The 25,104-nt window shown below is 41.0% G+C and overlaps 1 long non-coding RNA gene across 4 annotated transcripts in view; it reads right to left on the bottom strand.

Annotated features, from left to right (window-relative positions):
- LOC131277428 (uncharacterized) overlaps positions 1–25,104 on the bottom strand; it is a 345,246-nt gene that overhangs the window by 40,489 nt on the left and 279,653 nt on the right. For 3 of the 4 annotated variants that reach the window (XR_011648155.1, XR_009184594.2, XR_011648157.1), the window contains one exon: positions 13,166–13,261. This is a non-coding gene — a long non-coding RNA (uncharacterized lncRNA). Of the gene's footprint in view, positions 1–10,607; positions 10,896–13,165; positions 13,262–25,104 lie in introns of all 4 variants that reach the window. The other variant, XR_011648156.1, reaches the window with a different exon arrangement.

Raw genomic sequence — 25,104 nt, forward strand, 5'->3', positions numbered from 1 at the left:
CCTCGTGGAAACAGCACTGGTCTGAAAGCTCCAACGCATGTATTGAATCCAGTTCTGAGACTTCCTAAGCTGAGAGATTTCAGGCAAGACCTTTGATTTCCAATATGAGACTGCAGTAATCACTGAGTCCCTACTCTCTCAAACGCTTTTGGCATTTGAATGGATATGTCTCCCACAGATAGGACACTCCTACCTCTTCCCTCATTGCCAAACTTGTTTTATTACAGTGGCCTCTGAATTAACCCTCTCACCATCTTCAAAGCTTGGAGTGCTAGGGCTGGCTCCTTTTCTGCACATAGCTCCTGGTGTAGGTACATGCCACACCCAGTTGAGAGGTATCTGAGTAAGGAGACACCTCTAGGTATAGCTGGGGGATACCTACTCCACATTTCACCAACTGAGGCCTAAAATTGCACTTAACATAACGTTACCAAGAATAGAAAATGCCATTGTCATGTGGAAATTCTCTCAGCACTTATTATGGCAGCCATGGTTTCTGTGGGGTAGGGGTAAGAAACACCTTGTAAAATGAAGAAAGAATCAAGAGCTCTTCCTGAATCAAAGCCCAACACAACCTCAGGCCCCTTTCACATGTCCTTTGAATAGGATGAATTGATTCAATCAATTGATGGGAGATGGTGGTAGTGTAGAATTGATCAGTCCTCCAATGTTCCCATACCAGAGAGCAATGTGATTGGTGGAAGGTGACAAGGAGAAAGGAAATGAGCAGTCATTAGAAAAAAAAGGCAGGGAAGAGATGAGGGAAGGAAGAAATGTTTCAATAGTCTCACCTTCACTCCACTGATAAGGCAGGGATTCCCCTCTAGGGTTTAGGGGAGGGCCAAACACACAACACCTGCCACTGAGAGATGAGATCAACAGCGGATGGTTAATCATACATACACAACAACCTGTAGAACGGAACACAGGATGCCATGCAGGGTCACACTAGTGTTGCACTTGAGATCACATGGCACACAAGGAGTGGCTGTGGGAGGCAGGCTTTGTGAAAGGGAGCAAAAGGATGAGATGACTCCTGGTTCTTGGCATGAAGATGGGATTGATTTGTTTGAGTGATTATGGAGGCTGAGATGGACCTAAAGCCTGCTCCTGAGGGGTGAGCAGGAATTGTACCTGGTGCCCATGAAAAGGAGGATCACTTGGTTAGGAGACTTATATGAGAGCAGAACAGGGAGGTGAACTTTTAGTTAGGACATTCAAGGCCCTCCAGGTGTTCCCCAATGTCAAGGCAAATGTAATACTGGGCCATCTACGAAACAATGCCAGGAAAGAAAGACATGGAGACAGTGACTGTCTTCTTAAAGAACAAGACACAGGCATACATCCTTGGCCACAGTTAAAATATTGGAGGGCTGGAAAAGGGATGCTGGAACTCCTAGACCCATTAATTGCAGTGATGAATTGACTGAGATCCTGGAAGAGAAGTATAGCGGTGAGGACAGAATTGGACCCTGGGGTCAGGCTACATCATGCAATGAACATCAGGAGCCCAAGGTCTCCCTCAACCCTAATTCTATCCCCACTGTCCCCAAAGCTTCCCCATCCCTTCTGCTGCTCTGGCCCATGCACAAGTCAACGTCTCAGAATAAGCGGATTCCAAACAAGAGAAAGCAGCCATTTCTTCTCTCTTTCTCTTTTTTGTTTGAGGAACCATGATGGGGCATTGATTTCTGGACCTCATATTTGTGAAGTCAGGACTGAAATACTGAGCCACACTGGCTCCCCATGTTGGTTATTTCATTTGTTGTTGGTTTTTGTTGTTGTTTTTAGGAGGCACCAGGAACCAAACCTGGTACCTCCCACATCCAAATGTTTGAGCCACATCCACTCCCATCTCTCACTAAAGTTTCTCTCTTTGTTATTCATAAGCATTTTCCCATTCCACCTTTCCGTCTTTTTATCGTTCTCAACCTTAAAGACCTGGTCTCTTACACACAGAGAAGAGTATAACAACGTCAATGTGTATAAAACTTTTCTGTGGAAGTGTGAGGGTTCAATGCTGACAGATGGCCCAAATGGCCCTTCAGAGGGGCTGACTATTCTGATGCCCATTCAAGTAGGGCAACTGTCACCACAGCGTGCTGGGAACTGTCTGTCCACTCTGTGGAGAAAGGAAGGGCCTCATTCCCTGGACATCACCTACTTCAGGCCACAAAGCAGGGTCTGGCAATTCAAGATCTCACCTCAACTCTTCCATATCCTGTCCCCTCATCTTCCTTCCCAGGCTCTATCTGGTCTCCATTTCCCAGCTGCCTGCATGATGCAGCCCCCTAGCTCACTCTCTGACCTTACTCTCTTGGTCTTCAGGAACTCCACGCCTAATGCCATTTGGGACCACCACCTGGTCCATGTGGCATCCACACTGCAGCCTCATCCTTCAACACCTTCAGTGTCCACATGTTGAAGTGATGCACTGCATCAATTTTAATAATTTGTGTTTTCATAGAAATTAACAATTTCATCTATGTTTCCAAGGATGTGGCATCAAGATATTTACCTAAATCTCACAGAATTACTAAAAATATATATTATGCCTAATTTTAGCCTCTTTTATTTCGAATGTGATTTATTGATGCCTTTTTCTCTTGATCATCTTGCTGGAGACCTCTGTAGTCATTAGTTCTTTTAGGACCCATTAATTTTCCTTAGTTTCTTCATTTTATTTTCTGGGTAATCACTGCTTTGATTGAGTTTGTTTTTTGTTTCTTTTTTACAGCTGTATTAAGGTGTAATTTACATACCATATATTCACCCATTGAAAGTGGACATTTCAACATTTGAGTATATTTATTACATTGATTAATTTTCACCACTTTCTTGTTTTGGAACATCTCTAGCATGGTATTTTCAAGGCACCAAAATGTTTCATTATAATGATGTTCAATAGTTTATCTTTTAATTTATGTCTTGTGCTTTTGGAATCACATCTAAGACTCTTTGGATAACTCAAGGTCACAAGGATTTTTGCCAGTATTTTAATCTAGATGCTTTATCATTTTAGGTCTATGATTCATTAAAATAAAGACAAGCCACATACTGGAAGAAAATATTTGCAAATATGTCAGAAAGCCGACTTGTATTCAAAATTTAAAAAGTACTCTTATCACTAAATAAGAAGACAACACTTAAAAATGAGAAAACATGTGAATAGACATTCGCTAAAGTAGAAACGCTCAATACTTTTCATCTCTAGGGAAATACAAATTAAAATCTGCTATGAGCTACCACTATACACACACTAGAATGGCTATAATCAAGAGGGATAATAGCAAGTGTTAAAGAAGATAGGGAAGATTAGAGATTGTGGCAAGATGGTGGCTGAGTGAACTTGCCTGGTAATGTCTCTGCAGGGGGCGGCTGGGCAGCATTGAAGGCTCTTTGGGACCGGGCTGTTTTGGGGATTTTTGCTGGTTGGAAGGTGTCTGGACTTCGATTTGGTGGGAAGGTAACAGAGAGGATACGTCTATAATATATAAACGGAGGTCCCAGCTCGGCGCGGAAAGTTCCCTCCTTGGGTGGGCAGAGCCACGGTATCGGTCGCTGCTGCAGCTCGGGGAGCCGCCGCGGCCAGGGGTTGTTTTTTTTTTCCCTTTTTTTGGAGGCTCTGCAGTGCTGAGGAATTTGCGGGTACTAGGTGGACTGGTGAGGGGTTGATGGGACAGGACTCCTTGCAGATCGATTTGGGGAGACAGACGGTGTTTTGTTGTGAAGCGGGGGACGTTTTGGTTGCGGACAGGGGTGGTAGCGCTTCCGCCTGGAGCCCCATCCCCACAGGTCCGGCTGCCGATCTGCAATGGAATTGGATTTTTGGCAATAAGGGGACACAATTGGGAGACTGTTGCAGGGTCCAGTGAGGGAGGGGGACACGTCCGGAAGCCGATTGGGGAATATTTTGCGAAGTTTGGGACTTCCGGTTTTGGAGTCTGTTTTCGGCATTTCCAGCTTAAGCCCAGCCCACCCGGCGGGGCTTGGGATCTGGGTCATTGAACTGGCTGTGGTGTAGAGGCGCCCTCTAGTGGCCGTTGCGTGGGAGCACAGGGAGGGAGCTGTCCAAAGGCTGAAACCCTGAGGAGTAGGTGATTTGCAGGGTTCAGACATTAAATATAGAGTTTGCGGATCTGGCTTCCCCCATGGGGCTGGCACCCAGCTACAGGGATCCCTGAGGGCTGTGTTGCACTGCGGGGCTCCTAAGCTTCCTGTTGACCAGATTTGAGGTTGCCAGGTCTGGGTCCCCTGGACTCTGGTGGTCCACACCCCAGACTCACACCTCTTGAGTCTTCAGTGTCTCAGACTTGCCACCCCTGAATCCATCACGCCCTGGGGTCTACCTGGGATCCTTGAGTGCCCTGGGCCTTAACGTTTGCATTTTATCTTTATTGGTTCATATTGTTTTGTTATTATTTTCATTTTATCTTATTTTTTACTCTTTTTGATGCCCTGATTGCTAATATTGCATTATCCCCTAGTCTTTTCTCCTAGCGTGTCCACCAAAGTCCTTTTTTTATACAGTTATTTAGGGGTTTTTTCGTTGTTGTTTTAGATAGTGTTGCAATTGTGGCTCGTGTATACCTGTATTTCTCTTCCCCTTACCTGTTCCCCACCGTTTGCCCACCCTCTTTTTCTTTCTTTCTTTCTTCTCGTCTTTCTTTTTTTCTTTATTATTATTAGTTTTTCTTTTTCGGTTTTCTCTCTCCCTCTTGTCCCTCATTTTCCACTTATTTTATTTTAATTCAAGTATACAATAGGTGCTACAGGAACACCTCACATTTGCTGGGTTTTCCCATCCTCCACTGCCTCATTTCTGTGTGAACTGATTTAGGCTACGTACACTATCCCCCTTCCCCTGCATCTTGATATCCGCTATCATCTACTGTCTCTCCTATATTCCACCCCCCGTTCTTTGATCCACAAAGTGTCTAACTCTTAATTTTTAATACCTTTGTTTTGTTTTCTGTCTGGTATCCACTCTTGAAACTGTTACCTTTCTTTTCTTTTTCCCTCTCTCACGAAAACAATAGCTTTGTAGCTCATACCATATTCCTCCCATATTCAGTCATCTACCTCATAATAGGTACTCTACCTACAGCTATAACTCTGCACAATCTACATGAATCTAACCTCCATCCTCCCAGATCTCATATTCTTGCTGTGTTAATATATATCACCAATACTACTCTACACTTTTTCCTTGCTTACACAATTGCCTTTCCCCGGCACTAATACTGTCCTTTAAAGTGAACTTAACCAGCAACAAGAAATTAGAATAAGAAGAACAAAGTGACAAAAAGAAGATATAACAGTTACGCAAAAATAACAGCTAATTAATCTCCAAGACTAGACAAAGAAGCTAAGGAACTCATTAAACCCGTCAAGATAAAAGGATGACCAGAAAGCAACAAAAATCGACAAACCAAATCAGTAATCAGGAAAACATGGCTGAATCCAATCAACAAACTAAAAATCAGGAAGGGGAGCAGAACTTCGCACAAGCAATGAAAGATCTCAGAACATTTATCACCAACAAATTTGATGAAGTAATGAAAGAGGTTAACAACATGAAGACAACACTGGGAGGGGAAATTGCAGACATACGCAAAAACATAACAGACATGATGGGAATGAACACCACAGTTCAAGAAATCAAAAATACACTTGCAGCAAATATCAACAGACTAGAAGAGGCAGAGCAGAGAATTAGTGATGTGGAAGACAGTACATCAGAAATCAAATAGATAGTAGAAGGGGTCGATAAAAAGATAGAAAAAATCCAGCTAGGATTTAGGGACCTGAATGACAATGCAAAATGCTCAAACATACGTATTATAGGCATTCCAGAAGGTGAAGAGAAGGGAAAGGGGTCAGAAGGAGTGTTGCAGGAAATAATGGCTGAAAACTTCCCAAATCTACTGAAAGAGACAGACGTACATATCCAAGAAGCACAGGGCACTCCACTGGTCATAAACCCCAACAGGCCCACCCCAAGATATATACTCGTCAAATTATCCAATGCTGAACACAAAGAGAAAATCCTAAAAGCAGCAAGAGAAAAGAAAACCACCATATACAAGGGAAGCTCCATAAGATTAAGTGCTGATTTCTCATCTGAAACCATGGAGGCAAGGAGGCAGTGGTATGATATAGTCAAGGTACTAAAGGAAAAAAATTTCCAACCAAGAATACTATATCCAGCTAAACTAACATTCAAACATGATGGAGAGTTCAAAATATTTGCAGATAAACAGAAACTGAAAGAGTATACCAACAAGAAACCTCCCCTTCAAGAAGTTCTAAAGGGAGTTCTGCAGGAAGAAAGGAAAAAACAGGACAGGCAGAGTTGGAGGAGAGTATAAGAGCAACAAAAAAAGACAAACTAGACGGGGAAAAAAAATACAAACAAAATATGACAAACACAAATCCAATAAAAATATGGCTAACACAAATAATTCCTTGAAAGTAATAACACTGAATGTCAACGGATTAAACTCACCTATCAAAAGATTCAGACTGGGACACTGGATAAGGAAATATGACCCATCTGTATGCTGTCTACAAGAGACACATCTTAGACCCAGAGACGCATGGAGATTGAAAGTGAATGGCTGGAAAACAATCATACAAGCAAACAATAACCAAAAAAAAGGCAGGAGTAGCTATATTAGTATCAGACAAAATAGACTTTAAATGTGAAACAATTGTGAGAGACAAAGAAGGATACTACATTTTAGTGAAAGGGAAAATCTGTCAAGAAGATCGAACAATCATAAATATTTATGCTCCTAACAAGGGTGCCTCTAAGTACGTGAGACAAACGCTGGAAAAACTAAGTGAAACAATAGATGCATCTACAGTCATAGTGGGGGATTTTAATACACCACTATCTACCTTGGACAGAACATCTCAAAAGAGAACCACTAAAGAAACAAAACATTGGAACAGTATATTAGAGGAGCTGGAACTAATAGACATATATAGATCATTACACCCAAACACAGCAGGATATACAGTCTTCTCAAGCGCACATGGATCATTCTCCAAGATAGACGATATGCTAGGCCACAAAGAAAGGCTGAATGAATTCAGAAAGATTGAAATCATACAAAACAATATCTCTGACCACAGTGGAGTCAAGCTGGAAATTTGCAAGGGACAGAGGCCCAGGTTTCACACCACGATTTGGAAATTAAACAGCACACTCTTAGAAAAACAGTGGGTCAAAGAGGAAATCTCAAAAGAAATCAATGACTACCTTGAAACAAATGATAATGATAACACAACATACCAAAATTGATGGGATACAGCAAAAGCAGTACTGAGAGGGAAATTTATAGCCATAAATTCATATATAAAAAAAGAAGAAAGAGCAAAAATTGAAGAATTAACTGCACATTTGAAGGAATTAGAAAAACAACAACAAAGTGACCCAGCAGGAAGAAAAAGGAAGGAAATAACAAAGATAAAAGCAGAACTAAATGAAATAGAAAATAAGAAAGCACTTGAAAAGATAAACAAGACCAAGAGCTGGTTTTTTGAGAAGATCAACAAAATTGACAAACCTTTAGCGAGACTAACAAAGAAAAAAAGAGAGAAGATGCAAATACACAAAATAAGAAATGAGAAAGGCGATATCACCACTGACCCCACAGAAATAAAGACTATCATAAGAGGATACTTTGAAAAACTATATTCCAACAAAAATGACAATTTAGAGGAAATGGACAAATTCCTAGAAACACATAAGCAACCCATATTGACGAAAGAAGAAATTGATGATCTTAACAAACCAATCACAAGCAGAGAGATAGAATCAGTCATTAAAAGTCTCCCAACTAAGAAGAGCCCAGGGCCAGACGGCTTCACAGGTGAATTCTACAAAACATTCCGGAAAGAACTAACACCAATCCTGCTGAAACTATTCCAACAAATCGAAACAGATGGAACATTGCCGAACTCCTTCTATGATGCCAACATTACCCTAGTACCAAAGCCAAACAAAGACACCACAAAAAAGGAAAATTACAGACCAATTTCTCTAATGAACCTAGATGCAAAAATACTTAACAAAATACTTGCTAATCGTATTCAACAACACATTAAACGAATTATACACCATGACCAAGTGGGATTTATTCCAGGTATGCAAGGATGGTTCAACATAAGAAAATCAATCAACGTGATACACCATATAAACAGACTGAAGGAAAAAAATCACATGGTTATATCTATAGATGCAGAAAAAGCATTTGACAAAATACAGCACCCTTTCTTGATAAAAACACTCCAAAAGATTGGAATACAAGGAAATTTTTTGAACATGATAAAGAGTATATACGAAAAACCTACAGCCAGCATTGTTTACAATGGAGAAATCCTAAAATCCTTCCCTCTAAACTCAGGAACAAGACAAGGATGCCCATTTAACATTGACATCCGCTCCTATTTAACATTGTCTTAGAAGTACTTGCTCGAGCACTGAGGCAAGAACCAGATATAAAAGGCATTCAAATTGGAAAGGAAGAAGTCAAAATTTCATTATTTGCAGATGACATGATCCTATACATAGAAAACCCTGAGAGATCTACAACAAAGCTTCTAGAACTCATAAATGAGTTTAGTAAAGTTGCAGGTTATAAGATCAATGCGCAAAAATCAGTAGCATTTCTGTACACCAATAGTGAGCAAGATCAGGAGGAAATCAAGAAACAAATACCATTCACAATAGAAAATAAAAAAATCAAATACTTAGGAATAAATTTAACTAAAGAGGTAAAAAACTTATACACTGAGAACTATCCAAGACTGTTCAAGGAAATTAAAGAAGACCTAAATAAATGGAAGAATATTCCTTGTTCATGGATAGGAAGACTGAATATTATCAAGATGTCTATCCTACCAAAACTGATCTATACATTCAATGCAATCCCAATAAAAATCAACACAGCCTTCTTTAAGGAACTAGAAAAACTAACTATGAAATTTATTTGGAAAGGAAAGAGACCCCGAATAGCCAAAGACATACTGAAAAAGAAAAACGAAATTGGAGGAATCACACTACCTGACTTCAAAACATACTACAAAGCTACAGTAGTGAAAACAGCATGGTATTGGCATAAGGAGAGACACACAGACCAATGGAATCGGATTGAAAGCTCTGATATAGAACCTCACATATATAGCCATATAATATTCGATAAAGCCACCAAACCCTCTCAACTGGGAGAGAGTGGCCTATTCAACAAATGGTGCTTGGAGAACTGGATAGCCATATGTAGAAGAATGAAAGAGGATTACCATCTCACACCTTATACAAAGATCAACTCAAGATGGATCACAGACCTAAATATAAGAGCCAAGACCATAAAAACCTTGGAAAGCAGTGTAGGGAAACATCTACAGGACCTTGCAATAGGAAATGGCTTCATGAATATCACACCAAAAGCATGAGCAGCAAAAGAACTAATAGATAAACGGGACTTCCTCAAAATTAAAGCCTTCTGCACCTCAAAGGAGTTTGTTAAGAAAGTAAAAAGGGAGCCCACACAGTGGGAGAAAATATTTGGCAACCATATATCTGATAAGAAACTTATAACTTGCATATATAAAGAACTCATAGATCTTGAAAATAAAAAGATAAACAACCCATTTAAAAAATGGGAAAAAGATTTAAACAGACACTTCTCCAAAGAAGAAATACAAATGGCTAAAAAGCACATGAAAAAATGCTCCAAATCTCTAGCTATCAGGGAAATGCAAATCAAAACTACAATGAGATACCATCTTACTCCCATAAGATTGGCAGCTATGAAAAAAACAGAAGAATACAAATGCTGGAGAGGATGTGAAGAAAGGGGAACACTCATCCACTGCCGGTGGGAATGCAGAAGGATCCAACCATTCTGGAGGACAGTTTGGCGGTTTCTCAAAAAGCTAACCATAGATTTGCCATATGATCCAGCAATACCACTGCTGGGTATATACCCAGCAGAACTGAAAACAAGGACACAAACCGATATATGTACACCAATGTTCATAGCAGCATTGTTCACTATCGCCAAAAGTTGGAATCAACCCAAATGCCCATCAACAGATGAGTGGATCAATAAAATGTGGTATATACACACAATGGAATACTACGCGGCTGTAAGAACAAATACACTACAAACACACGTGATAACATGGATGAATCTTGAGAACCTTATGTTGAGTGAGGCAACCCAGGCATTGAAGGACAAATACTACATGACCTCAATGATATGAAATAAACAAGCTGCCTCAGAGAGCTAGAGACTGAACGATAGGCTTACAGGAAATCGGGGGGTGGAGGAAGGATGTGAGCCGACGTCTGCAGGGGTGGAATTTATGATGAGCTGGTGGTAAGTATGAACACAAAGAAGAGATAAAATGGGGGCAAGGGGTTGCCTTTGGGTGGGGCTTTGCGGGTTTGAGGGGGGCTGGGGATGGGCGGATGGGTAATATTGCCCAAAAAGTGAGGGGAGGGAGGGGTAGCATACGAACACAGGAGAGTGTTAGGTGTTGGTTGAGAGTAAAATGCTGAGAAAATCGTATCAAAATATAATTAAGAGGGTTACCTGTTTAGGATGCTCGGAAGGGATGGTCCGATGCGGGACGGGCTCCTGGGGAATGTCTGAATGCTCATTTTGCCAGAGTGGGTGATACCATTGGGTAGAGACCCAAGTAGTGAGAGTGGGGGTGGACCCACATCCTGGGGAGGACTAATGCCATCAAATAGAGGGAACTGTATCTCTCGAGAGAAAGGGTGGCTCCCAGGGCATTGGGGCAGCTGAGCAATTTAGGACCTGAACACTGTTGAAAGTATCTCTGGACGTGGCTCCTCGGGAAACGGAGGTTGGCTGTCACTGTGGGCACCAAGAGGATGGGAAAACGGATGTTAAATGTGTGTAACCAAGGTAAATGTGGGGTAAGAGAGGAGTTTCGTGAGAGTACACAAGAATGGATATAAAATATGTAATATTACATCATAAACATATAGGGGACGACAGAATGATAATGTAAACCATAATGTAAAACATAGGATAACTAAAAATGTTAGAAAACTGCGTGTCCTAAAGTATGCACCACAATGTAAGCACAGATGTCACCTGGTTTGAAAACTATTGTCTCAGACTCTGTACATCACTTCAATTAAATATGCTGTGAATAGGCTGTTAGAGTATCGCTGTGGAAGGGAAAAGGTTTGGTGGTGGATGTGTGGGAGTGCTGTATATTGCATACATGAATTGCTGTGGTCTAGGGCTCTTGTGAAGAGAAGTTCAATAATTAGGGGGGAAAAAAAAAGGGAAAAGAAAAAGATAGGATGTAGAATTTTTCCAAGTCAACATGTATTTTATATCTAACCTTTAAACCCATCGCTATATCCCATTTTGCTAGTAAGAGATCCTGACATGATATTGGGGCTTCAATATTCAGGAAGTTCTGGATCCCAGAGTGGTCCAACAATGGCAGCGGAGGAATACTGGTATAGGATACTATTGACAGGGGATATATGGCTGACAGGGAGCTATACAGGGCATATGTCCAGGGTGCATGGTAATGTTTAATTGTTGGCAACAATTAAAAACTAAAGCTGGGGAGGTACTGGGTCCCTGGCTGGGGGTGCTGTGCCGTGGTCCCTAGGGGAGCAGCGGCAGTCCCCCAAGTACAGCAGCAAGGACCGAGAAGGAATGAGGGTCCAACAGTGAGCCCCTGATACTAATGACTATGCTTGTGAGCCTATATGCCTGAAATAAGAACAAGGCCTAGAGTAGCACTGTGCCTGGGAATTTCCTCCTGACAGCCTTCATGTTACTCAAATGTGGCCAGTCTCGAAGCCTAACTCAGCATCTAAATGCAATGCCTTCCCCCCAGCGTGGGACATGACACCCGGGGATGAGCCTCCCTGGCACTGAGGGATCACTATCAACTAACAACTGATAATGCAACTGGAAAATGACCTTGAATTGAAGGTTCGATGCGGATCAGTAGACTATCCCTGTCTACATACAATAATATGACTTTAAAATGCTGTCTGATCTAATGTAAGGGGGAAATAGAAAGGAGAAATGAGTTTATATGGCTATGAGTCTCTAAAAAAAAAAGAGTCTGGAGGCTGTCAGAAGGATTGCCCTTATGCACAACTGAGCAGAGTCTAAGAGACAGATAAAGTAGATACAATCCCCAGGTATTGGTTCCTTTGAGGGCTAAAGGGACCCACGGGTTCTATGGTCATGGCAGATAGGGTTCACTGCCATGTCAGATGGCCCTTCTTTGGAGCTGGTGTTTCTGCGTGATGAAACTGGACCCAGAGGGGATCTCTTTTCATAAGACTATCATGTTACTTTACTGGAATTGTAGTTGGTATTGGGGTTTCAGATATATTTAGGGGATTGAATCTTTTTACTGACAATATGATAACCAGGCCCTGAGCCTCAACAGACTCCAGCTCCTACAATCTGATTTATTGGACTCACCTCACTCAGCTAAGACGGAGTTGAAGAAGGACAACCACCACACCATGGAGCCTAGAGTGCCTACAACTGAAAGCAGGAGGATTGCATCCAGTAACCATGTGGAATCTGAGCCTCCTCTTGACATAGAGGTGCAATGGACCAATCCAAGGACCTCAGAGAAAAGGTGGCATTGGAGTGGGAAAAGTGGACATGGTGGCTGATGGGTATGGGGAATGGCAGGAAGAGATGAGATGTGAAGGCGCCTTTGGGACTTGGAGTTGCCCTGGATGGTGCTTCAGGGGCAATCACCGGACATTGTTAATCCTCCCAGGGCTCACTGGATGGAATGGGGGAGAGTGTGGGCCATGATGTGGACCAATGACCATAAGGTGCAGAGATACCCAGAGATGTACTTACCAAATGCAATGGATGTGTCATGATGATGGGAGTGAGTGTTGCTGGGGGGGGAGGGGTGCAGTGGGGGTGGTGGGGTCGAATGGGACCTCATATTTTTTTAATGTAATATTTTTACAAAATCAATTAAAAAAAAAACAAACAAACAAACAAACAAAAAAGAAGATAGGGAAAAACTGGAACCCTCAGAGATTTCTGGTGAGAATACAAAATGATGCTGCCACATTGGGAAACATTTTGTCAGTCTATCAGAAATATAAACTTACCAAAATTCTTGCTCATTCCACACTGAGAAATCTCTCCAAGATAGATAAAAACATGTCCATGCAATGAATTCTGTGGCAAGTTCACAGTAGCCAGAACTGGGGGAAAAAATACAAATACCCATCAAATGGTATGGGAAAGAAAAGGTAGTACATCCAAACCAGATTTACAGCTTTAATTATCTAAGTTCATTAAATTAATTTTCACAAAATAGACAAGTCAATTGGTATCTGAAAAAATGCCCAAGATTAAACATACTTATATTGTAAACAAAGGAAAAATTACATAATGGCAACCAGTCCTCCATGACTATTACACAATCACTGGAGTAGCCATATACATGGCAAAAAAGCATGATGACATATTTCAAGTAAATCATTTGACTTAAAAATATAAATTATTGAGAACTGGTGTTGTCACCAAAAATGGCATAGTAGGGGTAAGAAGATGTGGCTCAACCTGTTGGGCTCCCTTCTATCATGTTGAAGGCTCTGGGTTCACTTCCCAGTGCCTCCTTGTAAAGGCAAGCTGGCCCACACCCATGGAGAGCTGATGCCCCTGCCCATAGAGAGCTGGCACACCAAGATGATGCAGCAAAGGGAGACAAGCAGACACAGAAGAAAGCGCAGTGAATGGACACAGAGAGCAGACGGCAAGCATCAAGGGGGTGGGGATAAATTAATTAATAAAAAAAAGAGGACAAAACTTGCCTTTAAAAAAAAAAGGCATCGTAAGAAACCTTGAAACTCCTCTGCTAAAGCAATGATCAAGCTAAAACTACAGTCAGAATACCTTTTTCAGAGCTCGAGAATCTAACGAAAACTTAAAACAACCAAAAGAATCCATAATAAAGCAGCAGCTAACTTTCAGTAAGACAGTGTTGTGTCTTTTTAACATACCCACCTATCAACATCATGCCTCAACTCAGCAAAAGTCATGGAGACAGTGGCCCATATTCTGTGGAGGCTTGTTAATGCCACAGGAAGAAATATGGAGGTTGTCTCAAAGAAATGCAGTTGTGTGTTTTGACCTGTGTGGTGGCTCCCTGAGGGAATGCCTCAGGGAGTTGCCTTTGTTTTGCCCACTTTGGACATGTCTCAGAACTGGAACAGCCTCCCAAATCACATTTGTTGAAAGCATATAAGGCAAATACAGTATCCATAGCTGCCTGTGACAAGGCCTAATAGGCAGGGGAAACAGACAGACCAAATGCACTGGAAGAAAGAAAGACTCTGGAAGGGGCATATACATGGGGTAATCAGGGCTTTGAAAAGCTCTGCCATATAGCTAAGGAAGCTGAGAATCAAGAAGGTCACTGAGTTATGCTGGAAAAGACCTGAGAAAACACTAAATGCTCACATCTGGATAACCTGTAGGCTCTACCTAAGCAGTATGTGAAGGCTAAGACAGAGTGGTAAACAGTCTGGGTGAAGCATAGGATGGAGTCCTCCAACAAAAAACCAACAAGAAACAAACAGGAGATTTCCCCAACCCCACCCAAATGGGCCCCAAACATGTAAGGAAGGAATAGATACCTCTACAAATATACTGGGGGACATTAATACACCATTATCACCATTAGACAGAACATCTCAACAGAGACTCAATAAAGAAACAAAGACTTTGAATAATAAAGAATCTGGACCTAATAGACAAACACAGAACATTACACCCAAATACAGCAGAATATACATTCCTCTCAAGTGCATATGGACCATTCTCCAACAAAGACCACATTGTAGGCCACAGATAAACTCTCAATGAATTCAGAAAGATTGAAATCCTACAAAATAATTTCTGTGACCACAGTGGAATGAAGCTGAAATTCTGCAAGAGCCAGAGAACCAGATTAGGCAGAAAGATATGGAAGTTAAGGAACATACTCTTAAGAGTGAGTCAAGGAGGAAATCTCAAAAGAAATCAGTAACTACCTTGGAACCAATGAAAATGACAACATATCAAAACTTATGTGATGGAGCAAAGCTGTACTGAGAGGGAAATTCATACCCATAAATTTATACATTGAAAGAGAAAAGCAAACTAAAATCAAAGACCTAACTGCTCACATGAAGGAATTAGTAAAAAAAACAACAAACTAACCCAAAAGGAAGGAGAAAGAAAGAAATAACAAAGATCGGAGCAGAATTAAATGAAAAGGAAATAATAAAGCACTAGAAAAAATAAATAAAACAAAGAGCTGGTTCTTTGAGAAGATCAATAAAATTGACAAACGATTGCACAGACTAACAAAGAAAAAAAGAGAGAAGATGTAAATACACATAATAAGAAAGGGGGTATCATCACTGACTTCACATAAATAAAGACTATCATAAGAGGATACTTTGAAAACATATGCCAACAAAAAAGGACAACTTAGAGGAAATGGAAAAATTCCTAGAAACACATAAGCAGCCTACATTGATGAAAGGAGAAATTGTTGATCTCAACAAATGAATCACAAGAGATAGAAACAGTCATTAAACACCTCCCAACTAAGAAGTGCCCAGGGGTAGATAGCTTCACAGGTGAATTCTTTTTTTTTTTTTTAAAGATTTATTATTTATTTATTTATTTGTTTCTCTCCCCTTTCTCTCCCAGTTGTCTGTTCTCTGTGTCTATTCACTGCTTGTTCTTCTTTGCCTGCTTCTGTTGTTGTCAGCGGCACGGAAATCTGTGTTTCTTTTAGCTGTGTCATCTTGTGTCAGCTCTCCGTTTGTGTGGCGCCATTCCTGGGCAGGCTGCACTTTTTTTCACGCTGGGCAGCTCTCCTTATGGGGTGCACACCTTGCGCGTGGGCCTCCCCTACGCGGGGGACACCCCAGTGTGGCACAGCACTCCTTGCGCACATCAGCACTGCGCGTGGGCCAGCTCCACATGGGTCAAGGAGGCCAGGGGTTTGAACCGCAGACCTCCCATGTGGTAGACGGACACCCTAACCACTGGGCCAAGTCCACTTCCCCACAGGTGAATTCTAACAAACATTCTGGAAAGAATTAACACCAATCTTGCTTAAACTCTTTCAAACAAAATCAAAATAAAAGGAACACTGCATACCTCATTCTATGACGCCAACATTACAGTAATACCAAAGCCAAACAAAGACGCCACAAGAAAGGAAAATTACAGACCAATCTCTCTAATGAACCTAGATGCTAAAATCCTCAACAAAATACTTGCTAATCATATTCAACAACACATCAAATGAAATATACACCAAGACTAAGTGGGTTTCATCCCTGGGATGCAAGAATGGTTCAACATAAGAAAATAATCAATATAATATACCACATAAACAGATTGAAGGAAAAAAATCACATGATCTTATCTATAAATGCAGAAAAAGCATGACAAAATACAGCAACCTTTCCTGTTAACAACACTGCAAAAGATAGGAATAGAAGGAAACTTTCTGAATATGATAAAGGCTGTATATGAAAAACCCACAGCTAACATCATTACAATGGTCAGATCCTAAAATATTTCCCTCTAAGATCAGAAACAAGATGAGGATGCCCACTATCACCCCTCCTATTTAAAATTGTGGTAGAAGTACTCACTCGAGCACTGAGGCAAGCACTAGATATAAAAGGCATTCAAATTGGCAAGGAAGAAGTCAAAATTTCACTATTTGCGGACAACATGATCCTATACAAGAAAGTCCTGAAGAATTTACAACAAAGCTTCTAGAACATACAGATAAGTTCAGTAATGTTGCAAGTTATAAGATTGATGTTCAAAAATCAGTAGCATTGGGGAAAACCAGCAAGATGGCGGCAGAATAAGGAGCTCCTAGAGTCAGCTCTTGCTACAGGGTATTTAGCAAATACCCAGAGCAATTTGGAGCTATCCCAAGCACCTGTTTGGGGGCTCCAGGAGACCAGAAGAGCATCCTGCAACATCCCTGAAGCAGTGGAAGGAGAAGACTGCCCATGTGCAGAGAAGACTCATAAGTAGAGTGCTCCATCCTCCACTAGATGCCAGTGCCCATCCTCCACTAGAGGCACAAGTTGCCTCGGGAGCTGTTCTGTGGCTGGAATTGAAAGCGCCACTTCCCCAAAACAGGGGAGGAAGAGATGGTTGGGCACCAATTTCAGCTACTGAGGAGTAAATCCAGCTAAAGTATAATCCTGAGAACAGCTGAAGGTTGAGCCTGTCCAAGTCAGAAAGAGGCCAGGAGCCACCACCTTTACTCTGCACCTGGCACAAGGGGAAGGAGGGTGGACTGAAAATTCCAGTTCTGGTGGGGACTGGCTTCTTTCCACCCAGATCATATTGCAGATCTAGCCTAGACCCCAGCACCACCTCCAGCAGGGCAGAGGCTGCAGGGACCTCCACCAGCCTCTCCGGGAAGTTGCCAGCCAGGCCATGGGGGCCGGTGATTGCCCTACTCTGGCTGCATGAGCTCCCCCAGGATGGTTGGCTGCTGATTTCAGCTACTGATTGGTGTACTTGGCTGGCTGAGGTATAGCCCTGGGAATGTTGGGGTATGAACCAGCCCAGTCAGAAGGAGGCCGGTAGCCGCCATTTTGACTCCACCCCCAGCCTAAGGGGAAGCCAGGCTGACTGAAACTCTCAGTGTTCGCAGGAACCAGTTTCTTTCATGCAGATCAGCCTGCAGCTCTAGTCTAGGCTTCAGCCCTGCCTCTAGTAGGGAGGAGGCTGAGGAACCCTGCACCAGCCCATAGAGGTAACAAAAGGTAACTTTGGCTGGCATAGACTGAAAATCAGAAGTCTACCAGGTGTTCTGCTGGGGAACTATTGTGATTAGTAAGGGAAGAAATTGTAATATTGATGTGGAGAAAGTGGCCATGGTAGCTGCTGATTGTAGGGAGATGGAAGAAGAGATATGATGTAGGTGCATTTTCAGGATTTGGAGTTGTCATGGGTGGTGCTGCAGGGACAGATGCTGGACATTATGTGTCCTGCCATGGCCCACTGGGTGGAATGGGGCAGAGTGTAGACTACAATGAAGACCACTGTCCATGTGGTGCAGAAGTGCTCCAAAATGCAGTGCAGTGAATGTAACATGATGATGGAAGAGGTTGATGTGGGAGGAGTGCGGGTGGGGGGCGGTATATGGGGACTTCATATTTTTTTAATGTAACAATTTAAAAGAAAATAAAGAAGAAAAAAAGTAAAAAAAAAAAAGAAGAAGAAGTCTACCAGGGCAACTGCGGGCATCTTGGACTCACGTTGCATAGATTGCTACCCACACCTGCAGCTCCATCCCCGCCCCACGCAGGTGAGAAAGGGATGTGAAACTCCATCAGTCTCTCTAGGAAACTACAATCTAGGCCTGCACTTGGATTGTTCCACATAGCTGTGACTCTGTCCCTACCCCTGGCAAAGGAGAAAGTTGAAAGAAGCTTCATTGGTCCCTGGTGCAGTGAGGGCAGCTTGAGCCTCCACAACTTACAGTGCCAAGTACATGCTTGGCTCCTACTGCACAACCAGCAAGGGAGAACGGATAGGAAGCCCTAAACTAAAGAGAAAAACTGTACCCAGAATAAATACTCCACTAAGCCAGATGCAAAGACACCAACAAAAGACTACAATCCACACCAAGAAACAGGAAGCTATGGCCCAGTTAAAGGAACAAGATAAGCCTCCAAATGACATAAAGGAGTTGAGACAACTAATCATAGAAGTTCAAGCAAATCTCCTTAATAAATTCAGTGAGATGGCTAAAGAGATTTAGGATATTAAGAAGACACTGGACGAGCACAAAGAAGAATTTAAAAGCATACATAGAAAAATAGCAGATTTTATGGGAATGAAAGGTGCAATAAATGAAATTTAAAAAACATTAGAATCACATAATAGATTTGAGGAGGCAGAAGAAAGGATTGCTGAGCTTAAAGAAATGGGCCTCTGAAAGTGAACATACAAAAGAACAGATGAGGAAAAGAATGGAAAAAATTGAACAATGTCTCAGAAAATTAAATGACAGCAAAAGGCATATAAACATACGTGTCATGTGTGTCCCAGAATGAAAAGAGAAGGGAAAAGGGGCAGAAGGAATATTTGAAGAAATAAAGGTAGAAAATTTCCCAACCCTACTGAAGGACATAGATATCCATGTCCAAGAAGGACAATGTGCTCCCCTCAGAAAAAATCTGAATAGACCAACTCCAAGACACATACTCATCAGAATACCAAATGCCAAAGACAAAGAGAGAATTCTGACAACAGCAAGTGAAAAGCAATACATAATAATATAAGGGATACCCAATAAGATTAAGTGCTGATTTATCCCCAGAAACCATGGAGGCATGAAGAAAATGGTCTGATATATTTAAGATACTACAAGAGAAAAACTTCCAGCCAAGAATCTTATATCCAGCAAGACCATCTTTCAAAAATGAGGGTGAAATTAGAATAATCACAGATAAACAGAAACTGAGAGTTTCTAAGCAAGAGACTAGACTTTTAGGAAATACTAATGGGTGTGCTAGAGCCTGAAAAGAAAAGACAGGAGAGAAAAGCCTGGAAGAGAGTCTAGAATGAAGATTATATCAATAAAAATAACTACAAGTGGCAAAAGAGTGGTGAAAATAAATTAGGACAGATAAAACTCAAATAGTCAGGAATAAACTTAAACAATGATGTAAAGCACTTGTATTCAGAAAACTGCAACTCAATGTTAAAACAAATTTTAAAAGCCCTAAATAAATGGAAGAACATTCCATGCTCTTGGATTGGAAGACTAAATACCATTAAGATGTCAATTTTACTCAAATTGATACACTGATTTAATGCAATCCCAACAAAAATTCCACCAGCATTAAAGAAAAAATTGAAAACATGATCATTAAATTTATTTAGAAGGGTAAGGGGTCCTAAATAGCCAGAAATATCTTTTTTTAAAAAAAAGATTTATTTATTTATTTAATTCCCCCCCTCCCCCGGTTGTCTGTTCTCTGTGTCTATTTGCTACATCTTGTTTCTTTGTCTGCTTCTGTTGTCGTCAGTGGCACGGGAAGTGTGGGCGGTGCCATTCCTGGGCAGGCTGCACTTTCTTTCGTGCTGGGCGGCTCTCCTTATGGGGCGCACTCCTTGCGCGTGGGGCTCTCCTACGTGGGGGACACCCCTGCGTGGCACAGCACTCCTTGCGTGCATCAGCACTGCGCATGAGCCAGCTCCACACCGGTCAAGGAGGTCCAGGGTTTGAACCGTGGACCTCCCATGTGGTAGACGGACGCCTTAACCACTGGGCCAAGTCCGTTTCCCCAGAAATATCATGAAAAGGAAAAATGAACCATCATCTCTAGACTTTAGATCATAATAACTACCAATAGTGGTAAAAACAGCATGGTACTGGCCTTAAGACAGACACAATAGACAAATGGAATCAAATTGATGGTTCAGAAACAGACCCTCACAGGTATGGTCAAGTGATTTTTGACTAGCCTCTCAAACTCACACAGCTTAGGAAGAACAATCCATTCAACAAATGGTGCTGAAAGAATTGGATATCCATGGCTGAAAGAAGGAAAGAGGACCCCTATCTCACACATTATCCAAAAATTAACTCAAAATGGATCATAAAACTTCTAGAAGAAATTATTGCAAAATATCTTCAAGACCTCGTGGTAGCTGGTTCTTAAAGGAGATAAGAGGAGTACTGAGTGGACTACTGATGTTTAATGTATGTAGAAGTTTAAATTAGCTTTACTGTAAAAGTGTGGAAATGTAGAGTGGATGGTAACATACAGTGAGTAACAGCTAGTTTATAAACGGGGATGCGACTGAAAATGGTAGTCTAGTTATGTAAATGCCAATTGACAGAATGCTGGAGAATAATATAGGAACTGGATGGTACAGTAAACCAAGAGGTGGATGAGAATTGTGGTTGATGATACAGATGCAAGAGTGTAATTTGTTAGCTAAACAAATGTATATCACTACTGCATGGTGTTGGGAATGTGGAGAAGCATGGGAAAAATACAGTTGGAGTGACCTATGGACTGTGGTTAGTAGTAATAATATAGTATACTTGCATCTATACCAAAAATGTACTGTGTTGGTACTGAATCAGTATGGAAAATGTGAGCCAAATGTACACTACGGACATGGTAACAATCAAATGATATTATTTTATCTGTAGCAAACGACACACCAAATTGTGGTATGTTGATGGAGGGGTGTTGTTTGGAAATTCTGCAATGTGCATGATTGTTTTATAAGTTTACAACTTCTGTCATAAAAAATATATTTTAAAAATAATAATAGGGTGGGTTGGGGGAAAAACACACCAAATGTAAGATAAGGACTATGATTTATAGTAAGATTTTGACAGTGTTCTTTCATAGTTTGTAACAAACGTCTCATGACAATGCAAGGTGTTGGTGGACGGTTGATGTATGGGACCGTGTATGATGTTATGCGTGTTTGCTTTGTAAGTTCACAACTTTTACTATACAGTTAATTGTTTATTTATGTTCATATACAAATGATATAAAGATAATAATAACAGGATTGGTTGGGGGAAAATACTTTGTTTAGTAGTAATATTTTGACAATGTTCTTTAATCATTAGTTAAAAAGGTTTGACAACAGTGCAAGTTATTGGTGGTAGGGTGTGTTATGAGAGTTCTGTGTGATCCTGTGTATGATTGTTTTGTAAGTTTGCAACTATTATACACTTATTGTTTATGTATGAGTGCATATACTTCAATAAATTTTTAAAAAACAGTAACATTTCTGTAAACCAATAATGAGCAATCTGAGGAGAAGATCAAGAAAGAAATTCCATTTACAATAGTAAATATAAAAATCCAATACCTAGGAATAAATTTAACTAAAAATGTAAAAGACTTATACACAGAAAACTATACAACACTGTTAAAGGAAATCAAAGAAGACTTAAATAAATGGAATACCCTGTTAATGGATAGGAACACTAAATATCACCAAAATGTCTACCCTACCCAAACTGACCTACAGATTTAATGCAATCCCAATAAAAATCAAAACAGCATTTTTTAATGAACTGGAAAAACTATGAAATTTATTTGGAAGGGCAAGAGATCCTGAATGGCCAAAGACATACTGAAAAAGAAAAATGAAATCAAAGGAATCATACTACCTGCCTTTAAAACATACTGCAAAGCTATAATGATTAAAATGGCATGGCGTTGGCACAGGGATAGACATACTGACAAACTGAACCAAGCTAAGCGTTCTGATATAGATCCTTGCATATACAGTCCTCTGGTATTCAACAAGACAACCAAGCCCACTAAACTGGGAGAGAATGGCCTCTTCAACAGATGGTGCTTAGAGAACTGGATATCAATATGCAAAGGAATGAGAGAGGATTACCATTTCACACCTTATACAAAAATTAACCCACAATGGATCAAAGTTCTAAATATAAGAGCCAAGACCATAAAGACCTTGGAAGACAATGTAGGGAAGCATCTACAGGACACTGTAATAGGAAATGACTTCATGAATTTCACACCCAAAGCATGAGCAGTGAAAGAAAAAATAGATAAGCAGGACCTCAACAAAATTAAAGCCTTTTGTACCTCAAAGGAGTTTATCAAGAAAGTGAAAAGACAGCCTACCCAGTTGCAGAAAATATTTGGTAACTATGTGTCTGATAGGAGCCTAATGCCCAACATATAGAAAGAAATCCTGTGTCTCGAAAACAAAAAGACAAACAACCAATTCAAAAAATGTGCAAGAGATTTCAACAGACACTTCACCAAAGAAGAAATACAAATGGCCAAGAAGCACATGGAAAGATGCTCAACATCACTAGCTATTAGGAAAATGCAAATCAAAACTACAAGGAGATACCATCTTACACACAACAGACTGGTTGCTATTAAAAAAAAACAAACAGAGGACTACAGGTGTTGGCGAGGATGTGGAAGAATGGGATCCCTCATCCACTGCTGGTGGAAATATTGTAAGATCCAGCCATTCTGCAGTACAGTTTGGCAGTTCATCACAAAGCTAGCTATAGATTTGCCATATGACCCAGCAATTCAACTGCTGGGTATATACCCAGAAGAATTGAAAACAAGGGCACAAACTTATATATGCACACCAATGTTCAAGGCAGCATTACTGACTATTGCCAAAAGTTGCATAGAACCCAAATGCCCATCAGCAGATGAATGGATAAACAAAATGTGGTATATACATACAATGGAATACTACTCAGCTGTAAGAAGGAATACAATACTAACACATAAGATAACATGGAAAAATCTTGAGAGTGCCAAGCCAGGCAATGAAGGACAAATACTACATGACCTCTCTGATATGAAGTAAGCAGATCAAGCTCTCTCAGAAAGCTGGAGACTGGACGATAGAATTACAGGAAATTGGGAGTGAGAGGAAGTTTGTGACCTGACGCCTACACCAGAGAAACCTATGATAAAGTGGAGTTGAGTAGTTGTGCAGTGAAGGGATAAGACAGTGGCATAGGGATAATATTGGGCTGGGCTTTGCAGGCTCGGCGGGGGCTAGGGTTGGGAGGATGGGTCAGATGGCCCATGGATTGGAGGGAGGGTTTGGGGGAAGCAGGCGAACATGGGAGATTGTCAGGTACACGGTTGAATATTGAGAAAATATTGAGAAAACTCTTTAGAAAATATGACAAGGAAGGGTTACTTGTGTAAGCTGTTTGACAGGGTGCATCGGGCACAGGGTGCACCTGGGACAGGTTCTAGGGAGTGTGTGAGTGCTCAAGTTGACATAATGTGTTATATCAGTGGGTGGAGATCCATACAATGAGTGGGAAGGTGTTTTACCCCTATCCTGGGGAGGCCGGATGTTCTCAAACAGAGGAGAGGGTGTCTCTCAAAAGCATGGGTGGCCCCCAACTGGGGAGGACAGACTAGTGTGTCAAGCCATCAACATTGCTGCAAGTATCTATGAATCTTGTCCTTCAAGCAGTGAAGCTTGGTTGACACTGTGGGCCCTGAGGGGAAGGGGAGAGAGGAATAGAAAAGATGGAAGAGGGGGTAACTGTGGGGCAATGGGAGTGTTCCACAAGATCATGCAATGATGATATAGGCCATGTTAAATATCACCAAAAATTTATAAAAGTGTATAGTCTAAAATGTAAACCATAATGTAACCAAAAATTTAGAAAAGTGTACAGTCTAAAATATGAACCATAATGTAAACTATAATGCAACCATGGTTAGTAGCTATGATTCAATATCTGTACATTAGCTGTAGCAAATATAAAATCCATATGGAAAAAGATCATTGCTGGGTGTAGCAGTTTGATATGGTTATGAATAACAAAAATAGATATTGGATTATGCTTATAATCTGATCTATACTTGGGCACAATTGAGTTACGATTACGGTGTTGACTCAAGACCCCTTGGTGGGTGGGGACCCACAGATAAAAGGCATGGCAAAGAACAGAGCTGAGGGTTTCTGATGTTGGAGTTTGAATGTTGGAGTTTGATGCTGAAGATTTGAGATGGACCCCTGGCAAGTAAGTTCACAGAGGAAAGAGAAGCCAGCTGCAGGAAGAAAGGAACCTTGAACCCAGAGAAAAGCAAGCCCCAGGAACACAGGAACCCAGAAAGCCTGAACTCTCGCCGACATTGGCAGCCATCTTGCTCCAAATAGACTTTGGTGAGGGAAGTAACTTATGCTTTATGGCCTGGTATCTGTAAACGCCTACCCCAAATAAATATCCTTTATAAAAGCCAACCCATGTCTGATATTTTGCATGAGCAACCCTTTGGCTGACTAATACACTGGGAAAGGGGGAAAAGTGTTTGATACTGGGTAAATAGGAATCCCCTATATTATATATGTGACTTTACTGTGATCAAAAACTATTTTGAAGACAAAATTAAAAAGTTTTAAAATATGATCTAGACACTGAGGAAGGAATGGAAGAGATTTCCTTGCCATGGACACACAGGGCAATACCTATTACAGTGATGAAAGGAAAAAC

The sequence above is a fragment of the Dasypus novemcinctus genome (genome assembly GCF_030445035.2).
Source record: "Dasypus novemcinctus isolate mDasNov1 chromosome 19 unlocalized genomic scaffold, mDasNov1.1.hap2 SUPER_19_unloc_1, whole genome shotgun sequence".
Taxonomy (NCBI): Eukaryota; Metazoa; Chordata; class Mammalia; order Cingulata; family Dasypodidae; genus Dasypus; species Dasypus novemcinctus.